The sequence below is a fragment of the Papio anubis genome, chromosome 7 (genome assembly GCF_008728515.1).
Source record: "Papio anubis isolate 15944 chromosome 7, Panubis1.0, whole genome shotgun sequence".
Taxonomy (NCBI): Eukaryota; Metazoa; Chordata; class Mammalia; order Primates; family Cercopithecidae; genus Papio; species Papio anubis.
This window is the reverse complement of record NC_044982.1, coordinates 130,243,876-130,259,283: the sequence shown is the minus strand read 5'-3', so window position 1 is coordinate 130,259,283 and position 15,408 is coordinate 130,243,876. Positions and strand designations below refer to the sequence as shown.

The following is a 15,408-nucleotide window of genomic DNA, read 5'->3' as shown; positions in this document are numbered from 1 at the left end:
GTTGATGGAGAAAGGAGGCATATGTCATACAGCTTCCTCACAGCAGGTCCTAACACTGTCCATGGTGTTTAGAATGAGCCTTTATGTAGCTTTCCATGGGTTTCTAGTGAAAAATCACATCCCTCTCTGAGACGGAGACACCCCATCACCTGCTCTTTCATGGCATTATTTTCTGTTTCACTGCCTCAAACCAGACTCAGACCTCCAATACTCTTCATTTCAATTAGTCTTACCTGTTTTATGACATCTATTTGGGTTTAACTTTTGGTTCCTCCACCAAAAAGTCTGAAATTCCAGGTCAGAGTTCTCCAAGGAGTTTATATGTGTTTGCACAAATGTGTGGAAATCCTTAGGAACTACAAATTATCAACCACTCAGAGCTCAGTGCCTTGGTATTTTTTTGCTTTTGTGGAGGCTTGTGTTTACCTTTTATTTTAAGCGCTTTCCAGCCTATCCTCTTGAAGCACCTCGCCTTACCGGGAGCCTTGTTCATTTGTTCTTGCTGCCTCCTTCATTCAGAAGATCCATCAATCAGTGTCTGAAACAAGGACCTTCTGTGTAGAATCAAAAGCCACCACATCACAGCTAAAGGCAACAGAATGCAGTGGGCATTGTTGTTTGTACACAGGCCTTCATCTCTTTCAGAAGTGTCTCTGTTTGAAATGAATGAGGCAGACAAGAGTGTGGCTTCAAAAGCAACTCTCCTCCTCTGGGCTTTGCTTATTGAAAGTCCTGTGAGCACTGTTACTAGAAAGTAAAGAGAATAAAAGGCAAACCTGAGGCAGTCTACAGGTTCCTATGCAAGGCACTCACACCCAGCCTCAGCCAGGCAGTATCGCCGGTCATTGGCCTTCACTTTGTCTATTTGAGTTTGCAAGGTTAACATGAAAGACGCTGTTTATTTTCTCCCAACGATTATGCTTAAAAATTACATGAACTTCCCTCGCCTAGACTCTTGCCCAGATGTATAATAGGCTTCTCTCTCTGCCGGTACCTCTTAAGGGTGTCACTGCTGATGGAAATAGAGCTGCCTTCACTACTGTTGCCATGGTTACAGTTTCCGGACCAGAAGATTGGCTGATCCTTGGCCCAGCTCTTCCACCTGGCTATCATCTCCTCTGCAGCAAGAGGCCTCCTTATTCCCTGATCTATTTTGTGTTTGGCTGGAAGATTGGAGAGCACATCATTTTCCATGGTACTTATGACCCTTCTGTAGACTCTTAATGACCCTAATGTTGATTAGGACCCAAAGTCTTGGGCCAGTGGAAAAGTTAAAACAAAGTTCAAGACTCATATAGATGATGATCTCAATAATCATCTATATGGCTTGAGAATCATCACCTCCATCTTTTGTCTGCAGAGGATTTGCAATGAGTGCTAGAGAGTTCAGAGCCAAATATCTGGCCCATCACTGGGAAATGTAGAAGACTATACAACATGTATTTGAAATGTAATTTTATTTATCAATTCACTATATTTTTCCCATGCTTTTTTTCTACCTAAATTTTCCTCTTAATGTCTTGCATTGTTTGTATCTTTTAAAAGTGCTCTAAATTCTTTTGAAGCAAAACTAAATATAAAGAAAACATACATATAATCATCAAAAATCCACTGGATTCTTGCTATTATGAGGGGAGGGGGAAAAGTACAAAGGTTTTTGTGTCCAAAAAGAGACAAGTTTACACAATGCAAAGTACCTAGAACATATTCTGTGTAAAATCAAATTGAATAATTTTATATATTTTTTCTTTTGAAAAAGAATGTACACATGATTAGATTCGAGAAAAATTGAATTTCTGGTACAAAGGTGGAATAGGGACATGGCTTTCCTAGTCTAAGAAGCTCACAAATAACCGAGAGCCCGCTAGATAGAGTTGTTCACACAAGAAAGTTGGGTAGTACTTTCAAAAACCTGAGATGGGTGGGGCACAGTGGCTCATGCCTGTAATCTCAGCACTTTGGGAGGCTGAGGCAGGCACATCACTTGAGATCAGGAGTTCGAGACCAGCCTGGCAAACATGGTGAAACCAAAAACACAAAAATTAGCCGGGCATCACGGTGCTTGCCTGTAGTCCCAGCTACCTGGGAGCCTGAGGCAGGAGAACTGCTTGAACCTGGGAGGTGGAGGTTGCAATGAGCCAAGATCCCACTACTGCACACTAGCCTGGGAGACAGAGCGAGACTCTGTCTCAAAAAACAAAAACAAAAACACAACCTGAGATGGACCGTGTGAGCAGGTGATACCATCAGGGAGTGCTCAGTGGGTTCTAAAAACCCCAGCGTCCTGCACACAGCAAAAGCTTCACAAATATATAACAAACAAACAGGGAAAATAAGTAAAAAACATTATGGCTGTGAGCTAAATAAATTCACAGATAATCTTCAAATTAACCTGGGTAGAAACGAGTTAGCAATACTGAGAAAAGTGGACGCTATCAAGGGTGTTAGAGTTATTTTAATCCTCTTGACAGCACTTTGAGATAGAGGTTTCTGTCTCCAGCTGTTTTTCAGATGAGGTTGACGAAGGTTAAGGAATTTGTGCAAGACCATATAATGAGCAAGTGAAAGACCCAGGACTTGAGCCCAAGGCTCTCTAATTCTAAAAGTAGAATCTATCCCCTCAGTCTACTCCATTGTTGCCCAAGCTAAGGTTAAGAACACAAATCTGGCTGGGCACGGTGGTTCATGCCTGCAATCTCAGCACTTTGGGATGCCAAGGCGGGTGGATCACTTTAGGTAAGGAGTTTGAGGCCAGCCTGGCCAACATGGTAGAACACTGTCTCTACTAAAAATAACAAAACTTAGCTGGGTGTGGTGGTGTGTGCCTGTAGTCCCAGCTACGCAGGAGGCTGAGGCAGGAAAATCACTCGAACCTGGGAGGTAGAGGTTGCAGGAAGCCAAGATCATGCCGCCACGCTCCAGCCTGGATGACAGAGTGAGACACTGTCTCAAAAAACCAACCAAACAAACAAACAAAAAAGAGACCACAAATCTGAAGCCCCATTCCAGACCCACTGAATCAGAATCTCTAGGGAGGGACTTGGAAACATTTGTGTAACAAGACACGAGATGAAGATTATTCTCAGAGTTTTTAAAAAGAAAAAAAAAAAAAAGATGCCTCTATTGCTTCAGATGGGAAACGGACCTGCAGCTTCCTCTGAGTGATCAAATAGAAGCCATCAGAGATTTGAAGTTCATACAACTAAAACTAAATCAGGTCAGTCTGGAGCATACCAGATTATGATATTATAGACTATTCTTCAGTTGGTAATATAGAATTGTCTGATTTAAGGTTTTCTGGATCCTAAAATACTAAGAACATTTGAAAAGTTAAAAATGGGTTCCAATTTAAACCTCAGACTTTTTTTTAGCTTTCCTCACTGCCTCTGATCCTGAGGAGCAGAAGTGAATGTGAATGCCCTTTGAATTCCTAGCAGCTTTCACTGATGCAGAGGTTCCATCTGTACAGGGGCTGGAGGACTGCTGAGGAGAACCACAAGCTGAGAATCAGTCCTCATCTCTGGTTGCCCCCCCACCCCACCCTCATTGCCTTTCATTGGATGAGCAAGTCACACAATCCAGGAAGTAGAAAATCTATCATTGCTTGCTTGGTTTTTCTTAGTTTCAGTTTTTCCACGCCTGATGAGAATTGCCGAGGCACAGCAAAGCCTGCAGCTTCCATACCCGTCATGAGAGCAAATAACTTATTCGTAAACCTAAGCACTTAATTAACTAAATGGAAAGCAAGGCAGTGAGTGATTCCTGACATGGCTGAATGTAAGTCAAGCTGTGAAGCTCCAGGTACAGCCAGAAATGGAGATGGACAACTTGAACTGAACCCTGAGAGCTTCTAAAGGGCTTTGGACCACTGCTTCTCAGCAGTTTTTCTTGTAAGTTATTCCCATTATCTCAAAGAAAAATTTAAAATATGGTTGGAGAAAAGTATAGAACTGATTATCCCCATTTTGAGCATAGATCATCGTTTAACAAACTTGCTTTATAATTGCCAAGAAACTTGCTTTGAATGGTATTTCCAGACATAATGTCTACAATAGCAAATATTGACAATTGCATTTTACAAATAATCAGTTTAATATGCTTTAATATGCTTCTATTTGTAAGTGCTCTTGATCTTATTTAGTCTTCGAAGCAACTCTCTCACGTTGGTATGCTTATTAACATGATTTTCCAGATAAAGATGCCTGTAAGTAGTTTCCTCACAGGGTATTTAAGGAACTTGTAGAAGGTCCACAGCTACTAGCTGGGAGCTCATCTCATATCAATACACTAGCTTCACCCCAAAGAACTTTATACATTTAGGCCATTGATTTCTAAAAAGACAAATTCTCATGTTAGATTAAAACATAAGACCCAACAATATGTATGTTTTTTAAAAATAGGAATCTGTTACCAAAAAAATGCAGAAATGCTAAAATAAAAAGGTTTTATGAGGAAACTCATACAACAAAAAGAAAACAGTTGGTAAAGTTGATAGCATATAAAAGAGATTTTGAAGCCAAAAACATAGGGAGAGGATACAAAGAAGCTCCTGACTATGATAAAAAATATAAAATTAACTGTGAAGACAGAGATTACTAAAGTTAGAAATGCAAAGAGAAATAGATTAAAAAACAAGCAATTGTAATGGGAGGGTTTAATTGATTTCAAGGCTAAGAAAAAAATAGACAGTATTAAAAAATAAAGACAAATTTAAATAGACAAAAATTTGGAAGACATTGAAGATGTGACAAAAATAGACAATAGAGGTTATGTTATACAATTGATAAGTTACAACAAATACACATACATTGAACTCAATACCAACATAGATTATACATTTTTTCCATATGTGGGCATTGGTACATATATACTAACTCTCAAATAAGGCCCCAAAAATTGAATCAAGAGGAAAAAATATACATATTTTCTCACCACATGCAATAAAACTAAATGTGAATAAGTAAAAGCAATGAAAGGAGCCTCAGGCAAAAGAATAATCTAACCAAGAGCCTTTGCAGCAAACAGTTCAGGGTTTAGATTATAAACTCCATTTCTTACTGCAGTGTGACCTGGGCAGTTTACTGAACCTCTCTGAACCTTGGATTCCTCATCTAAAAATGTGGCTCTACTTTGCAAAGTTGTTACGAAGATTACCTATGAAGTATGTCAAATAAACTAAGACTTAAAAGGGAGTTAAAACCACAGCCATACCATATAACTCCATTTTTAATGTACTCATATTTAACTAGAAAAAATGTCTAGAATTTTTGTTGATTGAAAGCAAAAGTCTATAAAATATTCATCTAAATACTAACCGTGATTATCTCTATGCACTCTATGCATATCTCTATATTTCTGCTGATTTTTGTTATATTGCTTTATCTTTTCTACTATGAATATATAGTATATGAATAATAAAAAATAGTAAAGATGAAAATAAACATGAACTTCTGAAAAACGGGGTACAAGAAGAAAATAAGTATTTATGCTTGGGTGGCCTACAGATAGTGATTGCCATAGGCATGCAGCCATCTCAGTCGCTTGCCTGTCATTATAAATTTTAAAATACCCCCAATTTCTGTCTTTCTACATATATACATATATACATGTATACGCACACACATATCTAAAATACACATATATTTTATGTTTATATATGTTATATATATGTTTTTTATATATATATAAAAAACACAATATTGGAATAACTGACAATTTGAATGTGAATGGTGGGATTAATCATATGGTATCAATATGAAATTTCCTGATTTTACTGTTAAATTTCTAATTTTACAAAAGAAAATATTTGTGTCAGGAAATATATATTGAAGTATTTAGGTATATATATATGTATGCAGCTTACTCTCAAATCGTTCAGAAAAACATTCACATATACTTAGAGACAGAGTGAATGATAACTAGGGAAAAATACAAACCAACAGTGCACCTAGGTAAAAGGTGTATAGGAGTTCATACTAGTCTTTTAACATTTCTATTAGTTTAAAATTATATTAAAATATTAATAAAAATTTACAGCAGCAACAAATTAATGGGTATCAATGTCTAACAACCACAAAAACTTTCCTAAACTACAAGTTCAAGTAGAACAGGGGTCTCCAATCCCCAGTACCAGTCTGTGGCCTGTTAGGAACCCGGCCACACAGCAGGAGGTGAGCAGCGGAGCTATACCCGTATTTACAGTTGCTCCCTATCAGTCACATTCCCGCCTAAACTCCACTTCCTGTCGCATCAGCGGGGGCATTAGATTCTCATAGCATCCGCAAATCCTATTGTGAACTGTGTATGCGAGGACTCTAGATTGCATGGTCCTTATGAGAATCTAATGCCTGATGATGTGTCACTGTCTCCCATCACCCCCAGACAGGACCATTTAGTTTCAGGCAAACAATCTCAGGTCTCCCACTCACTCCACATTATGGTGAGTAGATAACTGTTATATAATTATTTCTTTATATATTAACAATGTAATAGTAATGGAAATAAAGTGTGCAATAAATGCAATATGCTCAAATCATTCTGAAACCATCGCCCACCTACCCCCATTCATGGAAAAATTGTCTCCCACAAAACTGGTCCCTGGTGCCAAAAACGTTAAGGATCACTGAAGTAGAAAATTAAGAACATGATAATAACTTTTGCGATGTTTATAAAATTGAAAACACCCCATATCAAAAGGGAGGGGGCTTTGTATAAATCAGGGCCCAGAAGTTAAGGCATAAATCTATGTGCTTTTATTTTAGAAATATGAAATAAGCATTTGACTTAAAATCTTATGAAGACAGTCATTATGAAGGAAAACAGAGAGACAATAATAAAGAATAAGAGCAGAAATAAACTAGAAAAGAGGAAATCAGTGGAAATAATAAATACATGCTCATTCTGTGAGAAGATTACAAGATAGATCAACCCCTTGGAAATATAATAAACAAAAGAAAAGGTATAAATCAACAAAATTAAAAACAAGGCCAATGATTTAACAACTGATATAAAGGATTTTAAAATATAAATGATTGCAATGCACGATTCATGATAATCAACTTGAAATGCTTAGCCAAATGGACAACACAAAATACAAACTGGCAAGAGAAGATGTAGGTAACATGAAAATAATGATGAAGGCAAAGGAAACTGAAAAGTTGTTATTTAAAAAAATCTCATCTACCACAAGAAATATTATGACCTCAACAAATTTACTGAACAATATTACTACATACTCAGATTTTTCTGTATTATGTAATCAGTTCCAAATCACAGAAAAACAAGATCTGACACCCAATTCATTCTAAGAGATGAGTATTATCCCCATCCAAAAACCTGTAAGAAATACCACACAGGTGCACACACACACATAAACACACAGTCTTAGGATGGCAAATGTGAACAAGTGCAATTCCAGTAAAACTGGCTTGAAATGATTACAACCAGGCTCAAGGACATTAGCAGATTTTCCCAAAACAGCTGTTAAGTGAATATATGAATACACAAATGAAGAAAATAATGCAGGCAATTAGCAACATCTACCTGAAAGGCAGGAATGGCTTGTGCATACTATTTGCTAAATTTTGTTGATCAATAAATTTTATCGATCCATGGGTTCCTCAAGGAGCATAGGCAGAAAAAAATCATTTTTAACTGAGCTTATAAAATGCAGCTATAAATTAAAACAATAGCATGTAGTCATTAATTAAGGTAAATTCTACTGATGCCAGAAGATTATAACAAATCACAGAGTATCTTTTGTAAAAGAATTACTATTTGGGCTGGACGCCTGTAATCCCAGCACTTTGGGAGGCCGAGGCAGGCAGATCACGAGGTCAGGAGCTCGAGACCAGCCTGACCAACATGGTGAAACCCCGTCTCTACTGAAAAATATATATATATAAAAGAGTTGGGTGTGATGGTGTGTGCCTGTAATCCCAGCTGCTCAGGAGGCTGTGGCAAGAGAATCACTTGAACCCGGGATGCAGAGGTTGCAGTGAGCAGAGATCACACCATTGCACTCCAGCATGGGCGACAGAGCGAGACTCCGTCTCCAAAAAAAAAAAAAAAAAAAGGAAAATTGAAGAAATGAAGACATTAAGGATATTCCTGAAGGGAAAGACTGTATAAATCTCATTAAACAAAAATGTAAACCCTGTGAAACATGACATTACAGGCGATATGAAAGACAAAACGCAAACTGGGAGGATATTTGCAATGAACTAATAGAAATACAGGCAAAATATATGAATAAGCTATTCTCAGCAACAGAAATTTGAACGAACAATCACGCACATAAGAAAATGTTCGACCTCACCAGTAATCAGAAAGTTTAAAATTAAAACAATGAGATACCATTTTACATCCATCAAACTGGTGAAAATTAAATAATCTGACATTATCAAGTGTTGGTGATGAGGTGGAAAAATTGAAGGAACACTCACGTTTTGCCAACGATATGCTCACAGGAGTAACCATTTTGAAGAATAAATTGTCAACATCTCACTAACTCTGACGGGACGTATATCTTACAATCCAGCAATTTCACTTCTAGGAGTAAATTCTAGAAGCTTTCACTTGTGGATGATGCAATGTCTACTGCAATATTATAATAGTAAAATGAAAAAACTAAACGACACAAGTATCCATCAACCCAGTGAACAAATTCTGATACATTCATACAATGGGACCATTTGTAGCTGTTTTATCAACAGAGATAAATCACGAAAATACACTGCTGAGTGACAAAACAAGTTTCAGATAGATGTGTAGAGTATAAAAGTTTGAAAACATGCAAAATAATGGTACAGTCAGCCCTCTATATCCATGAGATTCCACATCCATGGATTCAATCAACCGAGGATGCAAAATATTTGGGGGTGAAATTACACAAAGTTCCAAAAGGCAAAACTTGAATTCACCACATCCTGAGTACCATGTTAAAACCAGGCAAACAAAGCGATGTATAGGCTTTGTATTAAGTATTATAAGTAATCTAGAGGTGATTTACAGCATATGAGAGAATGTGCATAGGTTATGTGCAAACACTACACCATTTTGTATCAGGGACTTGAGCATCTGTGGGTGGTCCTGGAACCAAGCCCCCACAGACACTGAGGAACTACCGTATATATTTCATAGCTACATACATATGCTGCAAACACATACACACAGAGATGAGAATGATAGACACCAAACTCAGGGTGACGTTGCCTCTGAGACAGGAAAAATAAGACCAGGCTTGAGAAGAGACACACAGTTATACTGGTACAGCATTCTACTTTTTAGCAAAAATAGGAAGCAAATATGACAAAATGTTAGGATGTGATGGAGCTGGGAAGTAGATGGTATTCCAAACTATGCATTGTACACATGTGTGTGTTTGAACTCATTATAATTTCTTAAATGAGCACCCCAATTTTGAAAACATATAAAAAATATACAAACCTATAAAGTACATAAAATATATAAATACCATGAACAGATAAGAAAGAAAAAAGGCAATAAAAATGGAAGTGGTGATAAATTCAACTTCAACCCACTGGTTTTAAAGAAACATTAAAAAAATGCACATACCATTTTACTTTATCAATTTAGCATAAAATTACAAAAATGTTAATAGCTAATGTTAACAAGGGTGGAGGATAGGACAGAAGAGGAGTACATTCACTGTTAATGAGTACTTAAAATGATAGAAATTTACTTAAAGTAGCAGTATATATGTAAAGGCAAAATATATAGATAGATATAGATACCTAGATATAAAACCTTTGCCTTAGCAATTCTACTTTAAGAAATTTATACAAAGGAAAATGTGGTACATATATGATGTGTAGTATTATTTTTAAGGAGTACTATGCAGCCATAAAAAAGAACAAAATCACATCCTTTGCAGCAACATGGCTACAGCTGAAGGTCATTATCCTAAGCAAATTAACACAACAACAGATAAACACTGCATGTTCTCACTTACAAGTGGGAGCTAAACATTGAGTACACGTGCACATCAAGATGGAAATAATAGACAGTGGCATTCCAAAAGGGATGAGAAAGAGAGTGGGACAAAGGTTGAAAAAAACCTATTGGGTACAGTGTTGACTACTTGGGCAATGGAACCATTAGAAGCTCAAACCTCAGCATCACACAATATACCCATGTGACAAACCTGCACATGTACCCTCAGAATCTAAAATTTTTTTAAGTTACTAAAAAAATAATTTATACAAAGAAAATAATCATACATGGGGACCAAGATTTATGCATATGTTTATAGTAGCATTGTTCATAATAGTGAGATCTTAAATAAAGTTAATGAAAAAACAATAGGGAATTAAGCCAATTATGGTACATCTATAGAGTGTAACAGTACTCTGTAGCTATGTAAAATAATGTTTTAAAAGAATATTTAATGCCCCTGAAATATGCCATTAATGTGTTGTTAATACACAGGTATTTAAACAGTTTGTACTGTGTGTTTACAGTTGTATTTTTGTAAATAAATGTATACATAGAAAAAATGACTTGGGGATATCCACATCAAAATGTCAACATTGCTTATCTCTAAATGTGAAATCACAGATCTATTTATGTTTTTCTTTTTGTTCTTCTTTATTTTCCTATTTTACAATAATAAACATTTATTGATTTTATAATAGAAAAGTCATTAAAATAAAACATGCAACAAAATAAGCTCTGGTTGATTAAAGATTTAAATATAAAATCTAATTATGATAGAACTTGCAGACAATTGGAAAGAGAGTTTATCAGCTCTCTGGGGGAATTTTAACTTTCTCAGCTTTGAAGCAATTGAAATGATTGCGCTATAAAAATTAGCATTACTAAAGATTTTTTAAGAGGGAAAATATTTCTATCAAACATTACAAAGAATTAAGATCTATCATAAATAACTAATTCAAATTTGTAAAATAAATGTCAAGATTCCAAAAGATAAATGGGTCAAAAACAGGACAATTCCCATAAGGAACTTGCAATTAGTAGATAAACATCGTGGGGAAATGTTAATTCTCACCAGAAATCAAAGAAATGTAAAGGGAAGCAGTCTGGAGATGCCGGTTTACATATTGTAATGGAACAACAAGAAAAAAATGTTAAATGCTGATATCCATTGATGGTGGAGCTGCCTGGAAATTTATCCATACATTCATTTATAACCATATTGCTCATGTCCTTTTACCAGAAAGGTTACCACTAAGAACTGATTCTTTTTTTCTTTTTTTGAGACCGAGTTTCACACTCTTGCTGCCCAAGCTGGAGTGCAATGACGCAATCTCTGCCTCACTGCAACCTCCGCCTCCCAGGTTCAAGCCATTCTCCTGCCTCAGCCTCCCGAGTAGCTGGGATTACAGGCATGCGCCACCACACCTGGCTACTTTTTTTGTATTTTTAGTAGAGACAGGGTTTCTCCATGTTGGTCAGGCTGGTGCTGAACTCCCAACCTCAGGTGATCCGCCCACCTCAGCCTCCCAAAGTGCTGGGATTACAGGCGTGAGCCACCACGCCTGGCCAAAAATCAATTCTGAAGAAGTAATTTGGCTAAAGCAGAAAGGTTCCTCCTCATCTCCTTGACTTCTAAATGTTGGAACACCCAGGGCTCAGTCCCTTGACACCTTCTCTTTTCCACCCACAGGCAGTGTTTGGAGGATCTCACCTACTTACGCAAGTGAGAGGAGCCACAGGCTCTCTCGGCGTGGGCTCCAGGGAGAACTCCGGCCAGAGCAGAGGTTTTCCTGGGAGTGGGGTAGGGGAACCTTGAGGGTCATTCAAGGACTCTGACCTCAATCAGACAGGGCAATGAAGGAAAGAGAGACCAGCAAAGACAGTCAGAGAGATGCCTAAGGTGAACTTGGTCATTATATTAACCCCTACGCAATAACAAAGCATCCAGGCTTGATCCTCCAGGGCTTACCAGTGAGGTCCCCGGGAATTGCCTAATCGCAGTAGCCCTCAGCTCACTTGCAGGCCGCCAGAGCCCAGCTGGCCCTGACCATCATCTCCAAAGCCTGAAGGAATTACTGTGAGACAGCCCACTGAAGGTGGGTACTTCAGAGAGCCCTGCCCTGCCAGGAGCCAGAGCTGCCCCTCTGTTGGTGGTCACCCTGGGAATCTGGGACAAGAAGGTGTACTCCGGTCTGATGCCAGAAAGTAGAACTTCCTGGGTCCCCAAGTCTCAAGATCTCTTTGCTCCACCAATGTACCCTACCCATCCACTCATCCCAGCCTGGGGCTTCTGCTTCACCTGGGTCTTTTCATTACTTAAGGACTTTTGGGCATCTACCATCTCTTCTTCTTCTACTACATTTTCTTTCTTTCTTTTTTTTTTTTTTTTTTTTTGAGACAAGGTCTCTCTCTGTTCCCGGGGCTAGAGTGCAGTGGCCCAATCTTGGCTCACTGCAACCTCCACCTCCCTGGTTCAAGTGATTCTCCTGCCTCAGCCTCCCGAGTAGCTGGGATTACAGGCCTACGCCACCATACCCAGCTTATTTTTGTATTTTTGGTAGAGACAGGGTTTCACCATGTTGGCCAGGCTGATCTCGAACTCCTGACCTCAAGTAATCCATGCGCATCGGCCTCCCAGAGTGCTAGGATTACAGGCATGAGCCACCGCACCCAGCGTCATCTCTTATCCTTATGACCTTGTGAGGTAGGCATCCCAGGTTTCATTTTCCCCGTCGTATAAGGGTTATGACTTACCTAAAGCAGTGCTGGACTCCAACCCAGATCTTCTGCCCTCAATTCCATGTCCATCTCTGTGACCCCAGGTTTGGCCAAGTGTGGATCTTGCTACATATGAACAACCTGCCATTGCCTTCTTATGTATGCATTGCCTGTGGAAAATGGACAAGGGACATTTTCATCAAGAGCTAAAACAAGCAATTTTGCTTTAGAGATGATATGTAGCAAAAAGAAATAGTCCCGGAGGCAGGGAGCCCTGTATGCATCTCCCTGTGTTCTGCTCCTGGCTGACCCCTGAGATCGTATCATGCTGTTTGCTAGTGTGTGGAAAGCCTGTTTTGCTCTCTAGGAGTCCTCCGCAGAGCCTGACAGATTTGGTGATAGGAATGGAACTGTGGAGTGAAGATGGCTATCTCCAGGTGTCACTCCAGTTGCCATACATGTAGAGAAAGCCTAGACACCACTACAGCTCTGTCCTCCTATCCCTGAACTTGGCCCAGAGGTGAAGTTTCTTCCCCAACCCTTGCTCAAATGCTTTCTTTTTCCTCGAAGAATCCAGGCTGCTGAGCAAAGGGGGAGATCCTGGGATCTTCACCCGAATCATCTGGAAGTTTCTTGGGGTGCCAGAATTGAAAGTGGAGCTGATAGGGTCAATCCATCAGGCACCCTGACCCTAGACGTCCAGGCATCCCCCTCTGAGGTTGAAGAACTCCCCCTCTATCAGACCCAAAAGTGAAACACAAACTTTGCAAAGGCACGTTTGTACCAACTCCTCTGGGCAGGGCTGAGTGGAGTTTTCTCTGGTGCTGGGCACATGCTGCTCACATACTCTTTGGCCAGTAGACACGGCCCCTGGGGTCTGAGTATGCAGATGGGGGAGAGGCTCACTGAGGAGCTCTGGACATTGTGGCTCCAGTGTGTTACCTCCTGGCCTTGGCCTCCTATCCCCAGCTGGGCTGAGAAGACCCCAAAGAGGGCCTTTCCCACTCTCTCAACCGTTTTCTCTGGTGATTAATTATATAACGTGAGAAAATGAATCACGTGTTTAAATTCAGGGTTAGCTGGGCTAAGCTAGGTGATAAGAATTACTCAAAAACAAGAAAGCAAATATTGGGGGTAACGGTGCTTTTTATTTTTCTTTTCTTTAGTTTTTTTTTTTTTTTTTTTTTTTTTTTTTTAGATAGAGACAGGATCTTGTTCTATAAAGCTAGACTGCAGTGGCATGATCATAGCTTACTGCACTCTTGACCTTCTGGACTCAAGCCATCCTCCCACCTCAGCCCCCCAAGTAACTGGGACTACAGCTGTGCACTGCCACACTGGTTTTTTTTTGTTTTTGTTTTTGTTTTTAAGTTTTTATAGAAACAGGGTCTCACTATGCTGCCTAGGCAGGTCTCAAACTCCTGAGCCACCACACCCAGCTTGCTTTCTTTTTTAAATAGAAAGGAACACAAAACAACTTAGGCAGTTAGTTTTAAAATCAAGAACAGGAAGCAAAGACTCTATCTATACTTTAAAACATTGTAAATAAGTCTCCTATTCTTTACTATTTCAGTTAAATGGGCAGGAAACAAGAAAGGGAAGGAGCAGGTGAGGGACGGGAGAAATAAAAAGCATGCCGAAAAACTGCAGTAATAAAAAAAAACACACTCATAAGCTGACACGTATTTCTTGCACACTATGGTATGCACAATTCATGTTTTTCTCATTTAATCTCCCTGCAAGCCCTGTGAGGCAAATAATTTTACTACTCCTATTTTAAAATGAGGAAACTGAGGTGCCAGCTATTAAATAATCTGCCTGCTTACTGGCACTAAAAACGGAGAAACCAAGCCTGGAAATCCAGTTCTCAGTGATCAGAGTCTTCACTCAGGAGGTAAAAATGCAGCAAGAGACAGCTTTTTCCTCCAGAAAGAACCTTATCCTGTTATCATCAGAATTCTGTCGCTAAATACTTCATCATTTTGTAACAATACTAAATAAAGGGGAAATTTTGTATTTCCATGGAAAAGGACACATTGTCTACACACAGCACAGCCTCCCTGAGTTATGAGATTCTAGCTTTCATTGCCCTTGAAGTATTTTGCAACTCTGTAAATTGCAGACAATAGCAATGCAAAATGCAAATTCTGTCCTATCCTGTAGAAGTTCCACCAGCTTCACTCCCACACTGCAGAAAAAGCTACTTTTGCATCCATTTGCCATTTGTACATTCATTGCAACATTTCTTTACTCTTATAAATTTGTGTGTGTGTGTTTTGGCTTCTCCTTTGAACTGGTTACAACCCCCTTATCAGTTTCCTCATTAATTAGTTAAGTAAAATATTTATCATGTATTCATTTTTATATTTGAGAGTCATGATTTTACCTTCATTTTTAAAGAATTATCTCTTCATGGAATTATGAAAACATATCAAAAGAATCTTGCTTGTTACTTTCTGAAGGACCCCAGGCATGATCTAACTCTAATGAATGGCTTCAGGAGTAATTGAATAACTGATGATGGTCTCAGTTGGGTCTTGGGCAGCACAGCCTCATCCTGACAACTTCCTTTCAAACACTGCTCTGTCCAGGACAAAGCATCATGGCCAAAGACCCCGGTCCCCTCTTCCTGACTGGTCTCCTTTACTGTTGATTGAGGAAAAATAATTGGAATATAAATTATATGATTCTGTCCGATTATAATGTCTCCATTATTTCTAACTTCTGCTCTGT

General features: G+C 38.8%; 1 protein-coding gene across 1 annotated transcript in view; it reads left to right on the top strand.

The window, feature by feature from the left end:
* The first annotated feature begins 3,616 nt into the window (after positions 1 to 3,616).
* Positions 3,617 to 15,408, top strand: part of LOC101023172 (hepatic triacylglycerol lipase) — a 159,003-nt gene continuing 147,211 nt past the window's right edge. The window contains exon 1 of the mRNA XM_003900989.5: positions 3,617 to 3,890. The gene's annotated coding sequence lies outside the window, so the exon portion shown is untranslated. The remainder of the gene's footprint in view (positions 3,891 to 15,408) is intronic.